Source organism: Rhineura floridana, chromosome 7 (assembly GCF_030035675.1).
Source record: "Rhineura floridana isolate rRhiFlo1 chromosome 7, rRhiFlo1.hap2, whole genome shotgun sequence".
NCBI classification, from domain to species: domain Eukaryota; kingdom Metazoa; phylum Chordata; class Lepidosauria; order Squamata; family Rhineuridae; genus Rhineura; species Rhineura floridana.
Window position 1 is genome coordinate 10,735,957 of NC_084486.1, and position 19,231 is coordinate 10,755,187.

Consider the following 19,231-nt stretch of genomic DNA (forward strand, 5'->3'; position numbering starts at 1 on the left):
ATTTCTTACAAGTGTGGGTATCTTCACTGTTTGAGTCGAAGTTTAGAGTAATGTTCTAAAAACAAAATGTGTATGAGGAATAATCTCATAAAAATTGGGGAAGGATGGAGGCAGAGGGTACCATTTGAATTTTCTGCTTTAACACCGAAATGCTTTGGGCTTCCTTTGACGGTTTCATGTGTCAATTTATGCACCTTTGGATTGGCTCTTGGATTATGGCATTTCTTGTTTATGTGGGTTGCATATGCAGAAAGTGTATCTGCAGAGGATGGGTTTTTTGTTCATTTTTCTTTTGCCTTTTTTGAAAGAAAAGATTCAACAAACATTCTGAAATTCCAATCTCTATATAGAATTCACACTTCATCGTAGAATTAATTAGCATAAACTGTTATATTGACTGTATCCTGCTCTTTGTATTTACATTTTTGCCAACAAATTCAGAGTCTACAGTGAAATAAAATCAGCCCTTTCCATTAATAAGACTATTGCATGTTCAGCAGGCATGGGTCATTTGTACATAAGGGGATAGATTTTTATATATATAATTATTGGACAGATTAAATGCAAACAAAAAGCTGTAGAAGATTGTATATAAAACCAGCCAATAGGTGCATGCTTGTAGTTGTCTTTAACTTAAAGACTCAATAAATGTTACGGCTAAGAATGCCCACTGCCAGAAAGGCTATGCAGTCAGAACTAGACTCAAAATATGTGGGGAAAAGGAAGAGGAGCAGTAGGAAAGTCAACATTTAGAACACCTCTCATGCCCACGTACAGGCCCCATTTACCCTAAGGGCCCCTCTGCATACCATATAGCAGCAAACTCTGGTTTGCAGCAAGTGTCCATTCTGTGGGAATCTGTAGTCAATCCTGATTATCTAAGAACTGATTCTGTCTAGGTGACCATCACCTTCAGCAAGCCACTCTCAGCCCTCTCCGCATCTGCAATACAGGGATAATAATACTAAAGGATTACAGTCAGCAAGATGATTTAAATGAAGTGCTCTCAATGCTTTAAGGTGGACAAGTACACACCTAAAACTATGTGTGAACGAGACCAACAAATCTGGGGGAAAATGGGATCAAAAGAAGAGGCGGCTAAAGGCCCATCTAGTCTAACATCCTCTTCTCACAGTGGCCAATCAGATGCCCTTGGGAAGCTCATAAGCAGGATGTCAGTGCAATAGCACTCTGTTGTTCATGATCCCCAGCAACTGGAACTCAGAGACACACTGTCTCTGATACTGGAGGTATCAGTAGTAGCCAATGATAGCCTTATCATCCATGAATTGGTCTAATTGTCCTTTAAAGCCAATCACATTGATATATTCATTAGAGGCCAGGATTGGCTACAGTCCTCAATCAATTATACACTCAATTACAAACCCAGGTTTGCTGCCATGTAATGTACAGAAAGTCACTGATTAGTTCATCTGTATGATATAGGTTTCTTCAGACATGCTGCATTCAGAAGCTACTTTGGGGGGGTGTAACCTTAAACACATACAATATGTATTACAATCTTTATCACTAGTACTTTGCTAATCTCTTCCCTGTTACAAGATTCTGCACTGCTGCAATTTCCAGCTGCGCAAATGATCAAGAGGAAGGACACATATAGTCTGTTCTATGTATATGGTTCCTGTATTCAAATTTTTACTGTAGCATTGTGGGATCTTGCCACAAAGAAAAGGCACCATTGGCGTCTGTCACAGGAATGGGGCTGCAGGTTTGCCCATGAAATGTGGGGTTCTTTGGGGGCTAATGTCAAGGAGTCAGATAAAAGCAGGAAAACATAGGCTTCAAAGAGGAACTAGAATATCCTATGTGTTTGCCAGACAAGAGAAATGGGTATCACCCACTTGAAGGAAGTAATTATACCGCCACAAGAGTAGCTGTATACTATAGCCAGCATGGATTTTTCACATTCCGCAGTGTTAAATTGAAAATAACCCCTGATGCCATTCTGATATTTCCTATAAGCTCACTTCAAAACAAAACCTTACAAAACCTATAGTCCTGAACTCAGAAATGCTTGCTTAACAACCCTCTAAATTTTCATGGTGATACACAAAACAGTGAGAGAGAATCGAGAGTTCAATGGGTAAAAAGAGGGGGGAGGAAACCCAGACCCCCTTTGGACTTTTTTCTGTCAGAGTTCTCATAATTTGTTGAAATTAATAAAATCAGCCATGTACCTGTAATCCTACTACTGACCTTGCCCCATGCTCTGACCTTCATCTTCTGCAGCTTAAAAGTTAAAAAAATGCCTGGCTGATTTTTAATTAATTTAAGAAATTTTACATTGAATTCAATGATAAGCCTGGGCATGCTCAGTAAGAACCAACTGTAAGCCTGACTCACAACTGCTTGGCTTGGCTGATCAGGGGGCCACACTCACAGCAGACCTTTATTTCACTTTAGACAGTCATGGCTTCCCCCAAAATATAGCTTGTGAAAGGTGTTAAGAAGAGACTCCTATTCTCCTGACAGAGCTCCAGTGGCCAGACTGGTTTAACAGTCAGCCACTCTGATGAAAGCTCTGTGAGGGGAACAGGGCATCTCCCAGCACCCTTCACTAACTACACTTCCCAGGATTATTTGGGGGAAGCCATGACTGTCTAAAGTGAAATAAAGGTCTGCTGTGGGTGTGGCCAGGGACAGCTTGGGTTTAAATTTGGGTGGGAGGCTACATGTGCCAGCTGTAGAATAAAAAGGTAGGGAAAACCCTGAAAAACAATGATACTGTTCACTAGGGATGGAAGGATCTGTCAATTTTGGTTCTCTGTTTCTCGTTTTTCCAATCTTAAATTCAGTTCTCTCTATTTCTGCAGCAATTTGCTTTAAAAAAATCCTCATGTAAATTCTCCAACATTTTAGTGTGAGTTTCTCCTAATAAACACATTTTGTAAGTGGTTTTAACAAAGGTACACATTTTTTGCAAGCCACTTCTCGTTATCTAATGCATTTTCACTCATATAATCATTTCTATGCACACTTTCCCCTGACATACGCATTTTTGTAAATGTCACTTAGTTGGCGAACTGCATCACAAAATTCTAATAAATGTGAATTTCTAAGGAAGGCTGTGTTTCGGTTCACATACTGATTTGGAAAGTACGAATTTGATAAATTCTGCTTGAAATGCTAACTGTATTGAAATTCTCACCCATCCCTACTGATCACAATGTTTTCCTTTTGGAAAGAAAAGAGGCTTGCCCTCTGAAAAGTGCCCGCCCACCCAATCTCCTCCCCTCCTCTCCCTGTCCTCCTCCTTCCCTCTCTGCCCCTCCCCAAAGTCAGTTTCACCTAAGCATGATTGCACAGGAGTAAATCCCACAGAACTAAAAAAACATGCAAATGATCAAACCTGCCCTCTCCTCCTCCCCCTCCTATCCCCTCCCCTCCCCCTCCCCTTCCAATCCCCTCCTTCCCCTTCCTCCTCCTCCCCATGGTCAGTTTTACCTATCCTAACCACAGGAGTAAATCCTATTGAGCTCAGTAAGTATGCAAATAATCAGACCTGCCTTTCCCCTTCTTCACCTCTCCTCTCCCTTCCTCCTCCCTACTTCCTCCCCTCCCCCTCTTCCTTCTTCCTCCTCACCTGTCCACTCCAGCCCTCCCTCCCTTCGTCCTCCTCCTCCTCCCTCCCATGGTCAGTTTTAGCTATCCTAAGCATGATTGCAGGGGAGTAAATCCCACAAATTTGTAGGGGCACGTTACCAAATTCTTCCAAGCTACACAGGAAGTGGATTGGACTGAAAGACCAACCCAAATTGTGTTTGCATTTTGACAAATTTGTAGGGCAGTACAATATCTCAGAGAGGAAGTCAGGTCTCCTGCTCCCCTGCTGCATTCACTATAGCTGCCCAATTTCCCTTCTTTTTAAAGTTTGATAGAAATATCTGTTGGCTATAGGTATGTTCCTAAATGCAAGGGTTTTTGCCTATTAGTGAATAAAGATACAATTGGTATGGGAGTGTATTCCGGTCATGTAGCTGGGGAACAAACGTCATTGGAATGATTTCCAGGATTTGTGGGGGGGGCATTAAGACAGAGACTAATTAACAATAGAGATGGGAAATTATACTGCTGAATGGGACTATGTTGTTTTATTGTTTCAGTTTGTTATTTCCAAGGTAGGATAAAATATATTGAATAAATACAACAAATGGGAGAATTGTCAGGGCAAGCAATTTTAAGTGACATTATGCACTCCCCACTTCCTCAAGCACTGTGAAATCCCAGATGTAACGCTAAAGGGTTTTCCTTTCTTTTTGGTAAGAGAGCACTAGAGAATTAGCATGTCTTCACACTAGAGACAGCTCCCGTAGTGGCTCTCCACCTCTAAGTGGATCCATGCCCTGCTCTGCAAGGCAAGACCTAACCAGGGTGTAAGACAATGCTGGATTCAGGCTGGATACAAGGCTCAAGGGGAATGCAGAGCTCTGAAGTCACTCCAGCAAGGAACAAACTGAAACTGAGTCCATATAAATAAGTGGAGTAAAGGCAATTGCATTCCATTAGGGGCCCAAACTTCTCTAGAAGTTTGGTGGGGACTCCTTAACAATTTGGGATAGGGGGGATGGGAGCCAAGACTGATTTTGGTCAACTCCCCCCTCTCCCAGCAGATTCCCCTGCACCATATCCCACATTGTTCAGGAGGGCTTCCTGACCCCTCTAGAGAGGCAGTAGGCGGTTGCAGTGGGAGAGGAGGGGATGGACAACTTTCCCCACAATCTTTCTACCTTCACTTAGGATCCAAACCAGGGTTCCTAGATTTCCATCACTACACTGACTGAGTAAAATATGCGTGGTGCAGTTATTAACATCCAGTGTGAGCTTGGCATGTTAGTGGGGATTTCACAAATTCATGGTGGATTTATCAATGGCTTCTAGCCATGACAGCTAAAATGGAACTTCAGTGAGTAAGGGGTAACATGACAGAAGTGTATTAAGCATGATGCAGAGAAAGTGGATAGAGAAAAACTTTTCTCCCTCTATCATAACACCAGAATTAAGGATGTTTTAAGGATGTTTTGTTTTAATATATTTTAAAGTCTGTTTTTATGATGTTTTAGAGTGTTTTTAGTGCTTTTGTTTGCTGTCCTGGGCTCCTACTGGAAGGAAGGGCAGGATATAAATCTAATAATAAACGTTCCTATTCAGAGGCAAATGCATCTCTGAGTACCACATGCTGGGGGCAGGCTATGTGGAACAACTATTCCCTTCATGTCCTGCTTGTAGACTTTCCAGAAGAATGCATCTGACTAGTATATTATCTTGTATCTTTAGTGTTGTTTTGTAGTTTGAGGTGTCTTGGGTCAGGGGCTTGTCCTCCCATTCTATGCAAAATGCTATGTATGTGGATGGTGCCATATCACTGTTAATATTAATAATCATAATAGTGTTAGGAACAAGATGCTGGAGTCTATAGAAGCTCTTGTCACATGTTATTCACGTGAACAGGGTAGGTGTGCTAATAGGCTGTCCGGCCATGTGTTTAGCCTTACCGCCAAAGACACGCAACTCTTCCCATTCCCGCCATTCCCTTGTTCACCATAACATCTGCAGCAGGAATCGTTTTCTACACAATTTTTATTTTATTTATTTTATTGTACTTGTATACCGCCCCATAGCCGAAGCTCTCTGGGCGGTTTACAGTAACTAAAAACATGAAAACAAATACAATTTAAAACAGATCTTATAAAAACAATTTAAAACACAATTTAAAAATTTAAACAGTATAAAACACATGGAGGCTCTCTATGCAATTTAGATCCCTGATTGCTTCAAGGACCCAGCCCAGGAGCCCGTAGTAATCTGCACCATGGTAGGCCTGCTAAATGCAAACGCTGTAAGGTGGCTAATATATTCCTTTCTCTTGTACATTCAAGTGGAGTCAGCAGCATGAGAGGCAGGTTTGTGCAGGCTACTTTAAGATTACATTAAGCAGCCTTTTATTTTTATTATGTTCTGAAAAGCTGATGTGGACATAAGATTCTTTCCCTCCTCTCTTTAGCCTTTATGTTAATAGATAAATTGCTTTCATACCTTTAAAATCAGGAGTATTGCCATGGGCTCTGCATGGAGACACACATTGCCAAGTAAGAATCTTCATTTTTCATGGCCTTGAATATCTATTCTTAGCAATCAAGAAAACTACTGTAATTTTTTGATCTGCAGAAATACAGAACAATAATAAAAAGTAGCATATGTAATAACTTATATAGAGATTCAAACACATATCTCAGTAATCCTTACAATAACCCTATATGTTAAATCAGTTTTAATTCCATAGCGTTGGGCAGAAGGTGAGGTGTGTGGGAAGATGCTGAGGCATCATGCCTTGCTGAAGGCAATTTAGAGGGCTTGCAGAAGCAGTGCAATTAGAAATCACAATTTCCTGGCTGGTGGGCTATATTCAGTTTAGTGGGTCGAAACAGGCTTAGAACATGGGTTTCATATGTACTGTGATGCCCAGGACAACAGTAGTATCTCTTACTTTGGACACAACTTGCATTTTTACCAAAGAGTTTGGCTGTCACTTGAGCAGTATGCATTCCTCATGACAATTGTTTCATGAGGTCTCTAATGGTCATCTTGCTGTACTGCCAACCCTGCATTGCACAATGATAACTAACCATGGGAAGAAGAAGGGGTCACAGGTTATTGGGATGAGCACTTCTAAGATAGATACATTTTGGATCAGATTATTCTTTTTAAAAAAATAATTGAGATAAGAGCATATACTCGAGGTAGCAAATTGTGTGAATGAGTGTTTTTGTTTAAAGTTGTTTATCTCTATGGAATGTTTCAGGGCAGGAACACCTTGGTAAGATACAAAGTTTATTACATTTCTAGACCACATTATCCTTGTCAGCTAGATTAAAGCATTCTTGCAGTTTCTGCACAGTATTAACATAACAAGTGAGGAAATAATGTAGTGTTTTTACACAGAGCAGCTTATCAATTTTGACATTAAGTGTGTGAGAAATCACATGAAAATGTGAAGCAACCAAGAAGAATAATTAGGACCCAACAGAACAATCTTGGTAATATGACAACAGAGTCTTAAAGCACCCCACAGGATTGAAATCATCAGGTTTACTTGACCTATATCTTTAATAATACAGCTCATTGCCCTTTTATTAAAGCTAGAGGGGAAGGGGAAGTGTCTGCTTTATCTTGTTTTAGGGGCAATTTTAAACAAAAAAGTTTATTTATTGACCCTTTGCAAATGACCCATTCTGGTATTGCCAGTGACAAAGCAAGTCACCACTCTGAAGACTAGTTTTTAAGCTGTGCACATTTGTGTGTGTTTGTACATTGATAGTGGAATGGATACAGATATATCACCCATACAGATATACACAGAAGCTTGGCTTGGCAAAGGGAGAATAAATATATAAAACTCAAACTAGATAAATGGCTATGTTAGCAGTGGAAATAACCTCCTGTTTAATTAGAACATAAGAGCTATATGGGACAATAAAAATGGTTACTGCTGCCCTCAGTCTCTGTTTAGGAAATATGATTGTGCTGGAGATAATGCTAAGCATTATTTATTTGTATAATATCATGGGCTCTGTAATTGTTTGCAATGTTGATAGTTTCCAGATAATAGAATAAAGCTGCTTTGAAAACAAAACATTCCTGGAATTATAAAAATGGAGAAATAAATTTTTCTCCACATTTATTTGTTTAGAATAGTCTTTCCCAGATAGGACAGACCCAGCCTGTACGGCCGATGTTCAGGAACATAAGAAGAGCCCTACTGGATCCGACCAAAGGTCCATCTTGTCCAGCATCCTGTTCTTTTTTTTTGGCAATTAATTTTTATTCCAATTTTCAAAACCAAAACAATACAAAAAGAAAACAACACAAATCAATAACTAGTACAATACAAAAAGAATATATATATATATATATATAAAAGAAAGAATATTGACTTCCGATTTGTCATAGTTCAGCTATAAATCTATAATATATATCAAACCTATCTCTTAAAATCACCTTCCTCCAGCGGTTATCTTAGTTGGTTTCAAATCTCATTAACATCATATCATTTTAATCTTCCACAAAAAGTCAAAGAGAAGTTTCCAATCCTTGAGATATATGTCAATCAATTTTTTTTCTAAATAAACATGCCAGTTAATCCAACTCATCAAATCTACTAAGTCCAGTAATTTCAAATCGCTATAATTCAGCTATAAATCTATAATGTATAACAAACCTATCTCTTAATAGATTATAAAATCACCTTCCTCCAGCGATTATCTTAGTTAGTTTCAAATCTCATTAACATCCTATCATTTTAATCTTCCACAAAAAGTCAAAGAGAAGTTTCCAATCCTTGAGATATATATCAATCAATTTTTTTTACTAAATAAACATATCAATTAATCCAACTCATCAAATCTACTAAGTCCAGTAATTTTAAATCGCTCTTCTGTCATTATCCATATTGGGTCCATCTTCCATCTTCCATCTTTACGCACCCAAAAATCTTGCTGTCATAGTCATATAATAAAAGTCTGATAGGAATTTCCTCCATCACAGATATTTTCTTGCCATCAAATCCAAACGTATCACTGAAGTATTGTTGCAAAGCCGCATCTCTGTTCCTCTTTTCCACATGATACACTAGTACATCTCTTGAAGATTTTTCCATTGACACAAAACAGGGATTAATTCTGTTAACTTTCTCCATTTCAAGTTGCATCAAATCCTTCCAGTCCAGGAATTTTTTTGAACCGATAATATCTTTATCTCCAATCTCTTCAATTCCTTCAGGGACAGCGCTGAATTCCAAACTGTAATATTTGTCTCCAGGATCCATCACAGCCAGGAAATCCAAATCTTTTTTCATGTCCATAATTAAGCCAATCTCCATAGTTTGAACCTTGCCTTTAATGTCTCTTTCATCCTTTTTTTGTTTTCCAGATCTATCTTTATTCTCCTTTCTCATAGGATCCTGAGTTTCTTTCAGCTCCTGTCTCATTTCGTGAAATTCAATTCTCCACGCTTGTCTATTATTTCTCAGTTCTTGTTTTATTGAGTTAATCCCATTCATTATTTTCTGAAACATGTCTAGAGATAAAGTCCCTTCTTGTACATCCATGATCTTCTTAATTGTCATTCTTAAAGCCAAAGGAACAAAACTCCTTCAATTTTCAGTGTCCCAAACAAAGAGCAGCTTATTTCTTTAACCAGTTACTAAGGAGTTAATCTTTCCAACCAACTAACGTCACACGCTAGACAGTCCTTATCTCTTACCTGCCCGGAAGTGTAAGAACGGCTTTAGTTCACAGCGTCCAAATAACTAGTAGCAGAGAGAATGAGCAGATTCGTCAAAAAAAAAGTAGATCAGGAAAAATAGTCCCAGCCATATATTACACAAAAGACTTATAAATCAAAAAGATTTCTTATCTCTTCCAATCAGAAATCTCCCATCCGTTGTAATCTTTAAAATGCTATTTTCCATGTCAGCTTTTTGCAATAAAAAAAAGATAAGCTATTTATATTTTCTTCCCCCTTAGTTCCGTGAATAAAAAAAGGAAAGTCTTACCTCACCTAGGTTATCTCAATTGCTGTTACTTTGACAAATCTCTTTAGCTGTATAGATAAGAAAATGATGAATGTAGACAGGAGGATGTTTGCCTGTTAATCCGTAAAAAAAAACAGATCACTTATCCAGCTGAGCTAGCATAAAAATCCTCGCTCTGTCTGAGCTGCTGGAAGACAGACAATTCTGACGAATTCCAGACTCCAACAATCAAAACAAAGCTGTGTGGGAAATCTCACGTTTCTTCCTTATCCGGAAGAAATTATTCCCAGTCAGAAAAGAGCCTTCTGACTGAATTTAAACTGGATAAGTTTCATCCAAGACGGAGCTCGTCTCAGAGGCTGCACAGGCGTAGGGATCCTCCTGGGAAGTCTAGCATCCTGTTCTCAAGGTGGCTAAACAGATGCCTATGGGAAGCAGGATATCAGCAGAATAGCCCTCTCCTGCTTGTGATCCCCGGCATACTGCTTTTGATACTAGATGGAGTACATAGGCATAATGACTAGTAGCCATTGACAGCCTTATCTGCCATAAATGTGTCTAATCCCCCTTTAAAGCCATCCAAGTTGGTGGGCTATCACTATATGCCGTGGGAGGGGATTCCATAGTTTAACTATGTACTGTGTGAAGAAGTACTTCCTTTTGTTTGACCTAAATCTCCTGCCATTCATATTTAATAGTTAATGGATAAGGTGAAGCAATTTAGATAAGTGTGCACATAACTCCACAGAACAAATATGGAAACTTGCAAAAGTTCAGAGCTGAGTTTTGTGATTGCCTGGATCACATATTGCTGTGAAAAGCATGTCTTCAGGACATCGGCCTACAGTGAGTCCTGACCTTGAAGTCTAGTGGACTTCGTCAGCAAGCTCTGGCCAAAGGAAGGAACAACAAACTAGACAACAAACGTGGCATAGCCAAAGGCCTTATCAAGTTAGGTGGTAGGGCTTGAACTCTAAAAACTCTTTCAAGTCAGGCATGCTGACATACCTGACTGTCAAGGTGAAAGGAAGGCTTCATTCCTGTTTTTTGTCACAGACTTCCTTCCTTTCTCTCCTGCCTTCAACTCATTCACCCAGGCTTGTCTTTATCCTAGGGCCCTGTCTCCCTCACTTATTGTATGTGTAAAATAATAGAATCCTAGGGTTGGAATTGACCTTAAAGATCATCTAGTTCAACCCTCTACCAGCGTTGGACTATTACAGCGTCTTTGTAGAATCACCGAGATCATGTAGTCTTTTCACCAGTGGCATCATTTCAGATTTTGAGGAGAGGCAGGGGGAGGCAAAAAACACACACGCACAAAAAGCACCAGTGTGGAGCAAGATTCAAAAGCCTGGTGTGGTATTTTCAAGATTAAATTGATAACAAAACTATAGTGCAAGAGCATTTGTTATGGTTACTATACACACACACACACTGCACCTTAAAAGACTTTTTAAAAACACAATAAAACAAAATGTACAAACAAAATGATTGTAACACTACAAACAAGCCAAGTTTAAAGCACAGAACAGTAACTAAGAAATTAAGGTAAATACTAAATCATGCTGGGTAAGAAAGATCTTCAGCAGCTAACTGAAGATTGGCATCTTTTTTTTTAACAATGTCTCTGTAAAGCTACCAGTGCCATTGTAAAAAGATGTCTTCCTCCATAGGCAGAGCTTGGAAAGGTTACTTTTTTGAACTACAACTCCCATCAGCCCCAGCCAGCGCTGGCTGGGGCTGATGGGAGTTGTAGTTCAAAAAAGTAACTTTTCCAAGCTCTGTCCATAGGTGCATGGAGGCAGCCATCTATCTCTCCATACAATTAACAAGGAAGTGGTGGCCTGTCATAATGTACTGCCACTAGGGTTGCCAGGTTCAATCCCTGAGACTGATCCTGTATCTTTAGGAGAAGAGAAAGTCAGCCAAGTGCAGGTGTTCTTGCAAGCCTTTCATGGGAAAAACCACAAGGTGGAGTTCTCCCTCCCCCCTGCACAACTTTTAAAGATACAAAAGACCTCTTGGTTCCATAGAGAAATAAATGATGAAATAACTAGATCTTTCTATCAGCAAGCCAGGGATCTATTTCTACAGGAAGCATACAGATGGTATTTATTTAAGAAATGACAGTTTTCCCCTGATATCAGAAACAACTTGTCATATGGGCAGTTCCTTAGGGTTAGACCCATTGCTTTGGAATTCAGTACAGAGGGATTCGAAGGAGAGGGCCTATTTCTGATGATGTTCTTGGGATTCCTTTAACAGCAGTGAAACATTATAAAAGGGAAGATTTATTGAGAACTAAGGAAAAATCTGGAAGTGACAGAATTATATTCAGTCTAAGATATCACCATGTTGCTGTTATCTTCCAGGAAGTCCATCTTTCAGTACTGGTATTTATTGCAAGATGTGCCAGGTTGCCAAGCCAGATATATTATTGCTTTTAAATGTACCAGAAATATAGGAAACTGGCTAGTGCACAGCAATATGGCTTCAGCACAAAACGTTTTGACAGGAGCTGCATCCCCACAAGGGCATTTTGCCTGTGGAAACAATAAATATTGCAGCAATACAAAGTTAAACTCTTCATCAATCCCAGTGATGGGAAAACGTGCTATTTAAAAAACTTCATAGCCTATAACTCTGCTGATGTGTTTTATGCTGTTAGGTGTCCTTGTAACAAGTTTCACATAAGTAAAACCCCTAACAAAATTAACAATAAGGATAGGAGAACTCTTCAGTTGTTTAGGGTGGTGTCCAACGGTGTCCATCTACTGACAGAGGGAATTCTTCAGTGATATGGGGGAGGAAGGAAATGTTCTGTTATTTCCTTTCCTCTGTTCAGCCCCCTATCTGCCCCTATATCTACTCCAGAGGGTAGGTGGACCCTATATCTACTTCAGAAGGTAGGAGGAGGTGATTTAGGGAACATGCAGAGGTGAGGGGAAATCATCAAAAATTGCCTTCCTCTCCTGTCCCACTGATGTAAGCGTTCATCAGCAGAGCACATCATTGGATATAACCCTATTTATTTAATGCTATATTTCAGGATGGATGCTCTCAAAATAGCTTACAAGAATAATGCAGGTGATAAAGTACAAAAGTACAGTAGCAAAACCAAAACACATCAATAAAGGAGGCAGGTCAGCAGATAAAAATAGCCTCTAAGAATTACCAAAAATGATTAAAAGGATCTTGAATATCATCAAAAGCACAGGAAAGCAGGACAGACTTCATTTCACACCTTAAAAAGAATAAAGATGGCAGCAAGTGAACCTTCCTAGGGGGGAGTATTCTATAATTTGGGCACTACTTAAGCTCAAATTTTGTGGGAGACCCAAGAGAAGGGCCTCTGAAGATGATCTTAATTGGCAGGCAAGTACACATGCAATCTCCTCCTGAGCTGCAATGGGATTACATCAGGAAAGGAATACAAACTCCCTATCAAGAGGTGCATGTCTTAGTGCAGCCAATCTGAGGGAATGCTATTGTAGTTGTCCAGCGCTCTTGGGTCTTTAATGAGAAGACAAGTGGGTCAAACAAAAAATGATCTGTGCCTCAGCTTCAGAGAGATTTTGCCTTGTCTCATGATTAGCTCTCACTCTTTGACTTGAAGCTGCCTTTTATTGTCTGATTACTAGTCTTAGTCCAATAGTCTCTACTCTGACTAGTAGTAGTTGCTGTCCAAGGTCTTGGGTGGAGCTCTTTCCCAGCCCTGCTTTGTGAAGTTCTTTTAATTGGTGATGCTAGGGACTGAACTTAAGATGTTCTGCATGCAAAATAGCTGCTGTACCACTGCACTGTGTTGATCTGTGGAATATTTAGTAGGGCTGTGCATCATATTCAACCAAGGCCCAAGCTAAATCGGGCCAATTTGGAGGCATTTGAGCTTCAGCCGACTAGGGTTGAGATAGCCCTGGATTACTCTGGGCCACCCAACTTGACCCATAGAGATCTGTGGCTATCAGGGTGTGGAGTGTCGGGCAAGAAGGAGAGGCAGGCATGCGCAGGAAGGAGAAACCAGGAAAAGGAGGCATCTCTTTGTGGGAGAAGGTAGGTGCCTTTCCCACCTGACCTCTCCCCCTTCAACGAGGCTACCCCATGCAGTATCCATGTCTCCATGGCAAGTGGCTTCCCTGCTTCGCAAAGAGCAGCACCCCACAGTATAGAATCCTCTTGCTTATCAGCTGGAGTATTCATCCTTTGAGGTGCCAGTTGCTGCTCCTTCGCAGGCAGCTTCCCTGCATGCAAAGATGCTTGTGAAGGAGCAGTGACCAGCACAGCAAGATCCACCTTCTCTCAAGGGATGAGGGAAGGAGACGCAGTGTCTCCTTCTTCCACCACCCTCTCCCAACCATATTTCTATTTCTAAAATAGAGTTCTAACAACCCATAACCCCATCCCTGAATTGCTTCGGGAATGGATCCGGGGTGGTGTAGGTGGCCCCCTTGTTGGGGCAGGATGGATTACCCACTGATTGAGGCCACGGGGTGGATCAGGAGGGCTGTATTAAGCCCTAATATTTAGAACGGTGGCTCCACAACCTTTTCCCCCACTGACTGAAAATTGCTGAGGGTCTTGGCAGAGAAAATAATTATTGTACTGCCTGTTGTAGTAATTGTAATACACTGTGCTAGATTCTGTATGATTTTAATTGTATTTCTATTAGTTCTTTCATTTCTTACATAATTGTATTTTATTGTATTCCATAGAATTCAAATTGGTTTTTTTAATAATAATATATTCTATATTATCATAGAATTCAAATTGTAATACAAGAAAATACAATATAAGAAATAAAAGAAGCAATAAAAATACAATTAAAATCAATATGAAAATTTAATGTGATAGATTGCCATCTTCCATCCTCAACCATGAATTCAAAGACAGGCCATGGACCATCTGTGGACCAGTGGCTGTCCATGGATCACAGTTTGGGAACCCCTGATTTAGGAGACTGAAATGTTCAATACCATCCTCCATGTGCTGGGAACAGTATTTAGCAGCAAACTGGACAGCAAACTATGTTTGTGTGCATCACACTTATTTCTCTACTGAATAGCATTGGATGTTGTTTGTTTTGATTGTATTATAGTGTTTTGTTTCTGGAATCAATAATGGACAGAGCAATCCAACTTGTCGGAGGCTGATGGGAGCAAAGCCGGTGGAGGCAGAGCTGGTAGAAGGGGCTACCATATCCAGCTGCTGTTTGGAGGCTTCATGAAGGGGAGGATGCTGGCTGCACCGGCAGGGTATGGCAGAAGGAAACAAAATACATGTTTCCTTCCACCACCCCTTTTCCTGGCGTACCGGCTGCCACAATGGAGGGCTGGGAGAGGGAGCTGAACGGGACCTAGATATCAGATAAGTCTTCCCCTTGGCCCCTCCTTCAGCATGCCCCCAGAACGCCTCTTTTGCAGGCCTTACAGCAGCTCCCCTTACGCCAGACTGGGCTTCTCTGGTGGACCTCTGGCTGAGCTGGAATGAGGGACTTATGCTGGCATAGCCTGGCTGAGCTGGGACCCAGCTGGCTCAGCCTGAGGTCCACCATATCCAACTCCCCTCAGCCCGACATAAATGCATATTGGATTGCGCCCTAAAGGTGGTATAACAGTAGCAAGAATAAAAATGAAGGGTTGTCTTCAACTAAGCCCTACTAGAGTAAACACACTGAAATTAATGAACCTGTTAGTCATGTCTATTAACTTCAATAGGTTTACTCTGAGTAGGACTAGCATTGAATACCACCCATATAATATATAAAAATATCATGCTGCAGGATAAAAAAATACAGCAGAAAGATATCTGTATAATGGAAATAAATCTATGAAAACACACTGTACTATTTGAAATGGAATACTCTGTGTCATTTCCCTCTTTCTCTTGTTCTCACATGGAGTTAAATCATCATTTTTAATTGCAATATTTTATTGCTGTTGCAGCCATAAATTAGTTGAAATCCAGAGAAATAATGTTACTTGATGAGTTAGTTTTTAATAAGCCGGAGTCTGCATTTAGTTCAAAGTATCATAGTTGAACAGTCTATTGTACAGTAGATCTTATTTAAACCACCTAGTTCTCATGGATCTCTTACCACTGCAAAGCCATAAAGGTTTGCAGAGAAAGTTGGCTGTCTGAAGCTCCTTGGTTTTGAACGTGTAACAGGCATAGCAGTTTGAAGAAAGCATACATGTCCTGTACTTTTATTTTCTTATGGGAGATTTATAAAAATAAATATATCCATGTTATCCTCACATCTCTTTGTAAAACTGACTTTTAAGAAGCAACTGTTTTTCTTCATCCAATTCACTCTCAGCTTCAAAGCCCCCACCAAATTCCCAATCTCCCTTTTGCCGCCTGGTTTCTACTCTCGCCTGTCCTGTCTCCTTCCGAAAGAAAGAAAGAAAGAAAGAAAGAAAGAAAGAAAGAAAAAGTTCTTCTTTTTAAGGTCTTGTAGGTTGGAGAAGGATGCTTAGCAACAGCATTCCTGTGCCTTAAGTAGCTGCAAGCCCCTTGCTGAACCCTTTGAAGTGACTGTCAGGCCAGATTTATTTTGTTTTAGCACATTGTCTACTTGTCCAGATGTATCAGGAGATAAAAAGGAGTCATGTTTACACTCTGTTTTTTTCCCCTTAAGATGTAATTAAATCGTAGTTTTGATGAGTCTCTGGGAGATTGGAGATGAAATAGAAAGCAGGAATTGGCTGAAGTAAAACTCAGTTGCTAGTCAACACCTGACACATTATGGGGGAAAATATTAAGCCATGAGGCGGTGTGTTGATTTGGTTCTGCTGAAGCTTTTGACCATTGCTCCCCAAATGTCGGCTGAGGCATGCTTTCTTTCTAAATTAAAATTGGAAGGACACTTCACTCTGATGCTTGTAAGAGGGTCATTTTTAGAGAAGGAAAATAATTTTCTGATGTCAAAGCAGCCCATGTCTATGTTTCTGCCATGCCATGATCTGGCCATGCCATTTGGCTGGAAAGAAGGAAACCCAGAGCAATAACAGATGCAGAGATGGGATGGGGAACTTTTGCCATGGTGATGTAATTCTGTGAATGATTTATCTTAGCAGAATTACTAAACCTCAGTGTGAGCTGGTTGGAAGAAGACAAGACCAGAAGAAAGTAGGGAACCACAAAGAAACAGAGGCAATGCACTTCTGTGGGTGGTTACATTTGGCTCACAAGACCCTTGGAATTCTTGAAAGAATATGTCTCTCTCAGCACCCTAGCAACTCCCTCGTGACATGTTAGCGTGCCCTGGTACACCGTTTGGGAATGATTGCCTTTGACTTTGTCTTTCTTCGCCAACATAGTAGAGAAAACAAAGTACTATTGTAAAACAAAGCAAAATAAGAATTGTTGTCATGCACACATTATTTCTCTCCTCAGCTTGAGACTATCAATGTTATTACAAACTCACTGTACATTACAGTATATGTCCTGGAAGAGGTTTTGGTGTTAGTCTTACAGCTGCCAATCAAATCTTGAACAGCAAAGCTTCTGAGTCTCAGTGGACTTAAATAAAAAGTTCTGTGCAGGGAAGGCCTAGTTAAATTTCCATGAGAAACACTATAAACAACTCACCCGCCCCCGTTTAAAGCCTGCATGTTTATCAACATTGTTCTAAGCTCTATTAAAAACTTGAAGAGTGCAGTAATAACTGATTCCTATACTGAATACCTGTCCAGTTCCTTTTTGAATATGCCCTGTGTGTAAATTTCTGTTTTTAATATATAAGAAGTTTCTGCATTTGCATCTTTAAAAAGGTTACGCTACAGCACCCCCTTCTGCTAATATGTTGTGTGGCAAGAAGCTTCAGGTACAGCTCAGTTTTTTCCCCCCATATGCACAGCTTAAAGTCTCCCTACATATTCTTGATGTAAGAAAACAAACTCCATGGGTAGTATGATTGCTAGATCTTGGTCTCTACATGTAGGATAAATAGTCTTTGAACCAGATTTTTGCCATAGATATGCAAGGTATGTTTATATTATTTTTACATTTATATGTCACTTTTACACAAGAAAACACAAGAAACTAACATTTATGGTTAAAATGCCAATATTAAGACCCCCAACAATCACAAAACATTCTACAGTTATTACCAGTGAATGCAAAAAAAATGTAGAAAGTTGGTGATCTCCGAAAGCCCTGCTGTATAAAATTGTCTTAATTGCTCTTCTAAAAAGGCAATATGGAACAAGGATGCATTTGCTGACCTGAAAAAGCAGGGACATTCTAGGACTGAGCTGAAATGTGGAACTCTCCTTTCGTGCAACCTTATTTCCTCTAAAAACCTATTTTGATGAACTTATAGTGAGGGCTACACAAATAGAGATGGGGAAAGTCACCTTTTTAAAGTGACAATCACCACTTTAAGGAAGGCAATCTACCATGTCGATCTCTTTCCTTCTCGTAGAAAAGCACTTGCCAATGGAGGGAGGGATCCATACATAAATTGTACCACCCTTCCTTTAAAAGTGATCTGCAACATGGTACACAGTCTACACCTTTCCCATCTCTTGGCTTGCATTTTACCCAGAGAGGAAAGGGAATATGATTTTGCAGCATATTTTATTTAATTGAAGAATGGTCCTTTCATAGAACGCTTTGCAAACCCTGAAATTGTACTTTTCCCCACAAAAACTAGACCACATGGAAAAAATTGGGGTAGGCCTTGGAGGTTCATATGGGAGAAACTACTTAATGCACACAAGGTAGATTCAGTCAGATGTACATTGTCTGTCTCTCCCGAGGGAGCCGTTTTTACATACACATCTTTTTGGAGATCCTTATGACAGTGGGTATAAAGAGCTGAGAATCCAAGTCAGTGTTTATCTACTGACATCAAAATTAAGTATGTGTTAATTCAGCTTGAGCATGTGCTAGTCTAAGATCCCAACATGCGTTGGACTGCCTAGTTCTACATGGTACCTCTGTTGCAAAATGACTGCACAAAGACAACTTGCTGCAGGGATAAATGATTGTGTGAACCAGTGATACAAATCATAATCAATAAATGTCATGTTCTGTTGTTTTTAGAGAGCTCATTGCTAAATTTTAATCCCTAAAATACTTGTCATGAGTGATAATATTTCAGCCTATACTATCATGGTGAGTCACTCTAGGAGGTTTGAGGAGTTTAATGGTGAGGCAGAAATGCAATCAGTCAGCAAATGCAAAATCTTGAAAATCAAAGGAAAGAAATGGACTGGCTTTATAAATGTGCAGTGTGCTACAATAAAACAAATCAATTTTGATCTCCTTAGGAACAGGTATTGCCTCATGATTGTGTGAAGTCATGTGGCCTTTGATCATAGAAAGGCATTTCAAACTAGTCCTTAATCCAAGCTTTTAAATGTGTTTAAGCAGTGGGAGTGAGAAAAGGAGAAAATGTTTGATAACAGCTTGGATTTAAAATGTATTTGTTGCTTATCTTTTGTTTTGAAAGGATTTCCATTATTTGCTGTTTCCTTTTTCGTACAAGAAAGATGGGTCATTGAGTAAACTGAAAGGAGTTAGAGGAAATGGGTGGAGACTTTGAATTAACCTTCTGAGAGGGAAAAATGTTTGATCAGTGAGCAGAAGAGGATGAAAACCTCTGATGTTGACAGCATGCAACATTCTGACTAGCATGTGATTGACATCTTTGATGCTTCAGTGGGGAACTGG

The 19,231-nt window shown here is 39.9% G+C and overlaps 1 protein-coding gene across 1 annotated transcript in view; it reads left to right on the forward strand.

Annotated features, from left to right (window-relative positions):
- Nucleotides 1-19,231, forward strand: part of LRMDA (leucine rich melanocyte differentiation associated) — a 1,400,324-nt gene that overhangs the window by 1,133,230 nt on the left and 247,863 nt on the right. The gene's annotated exons all lie outside the window — the stretch shown is intronic.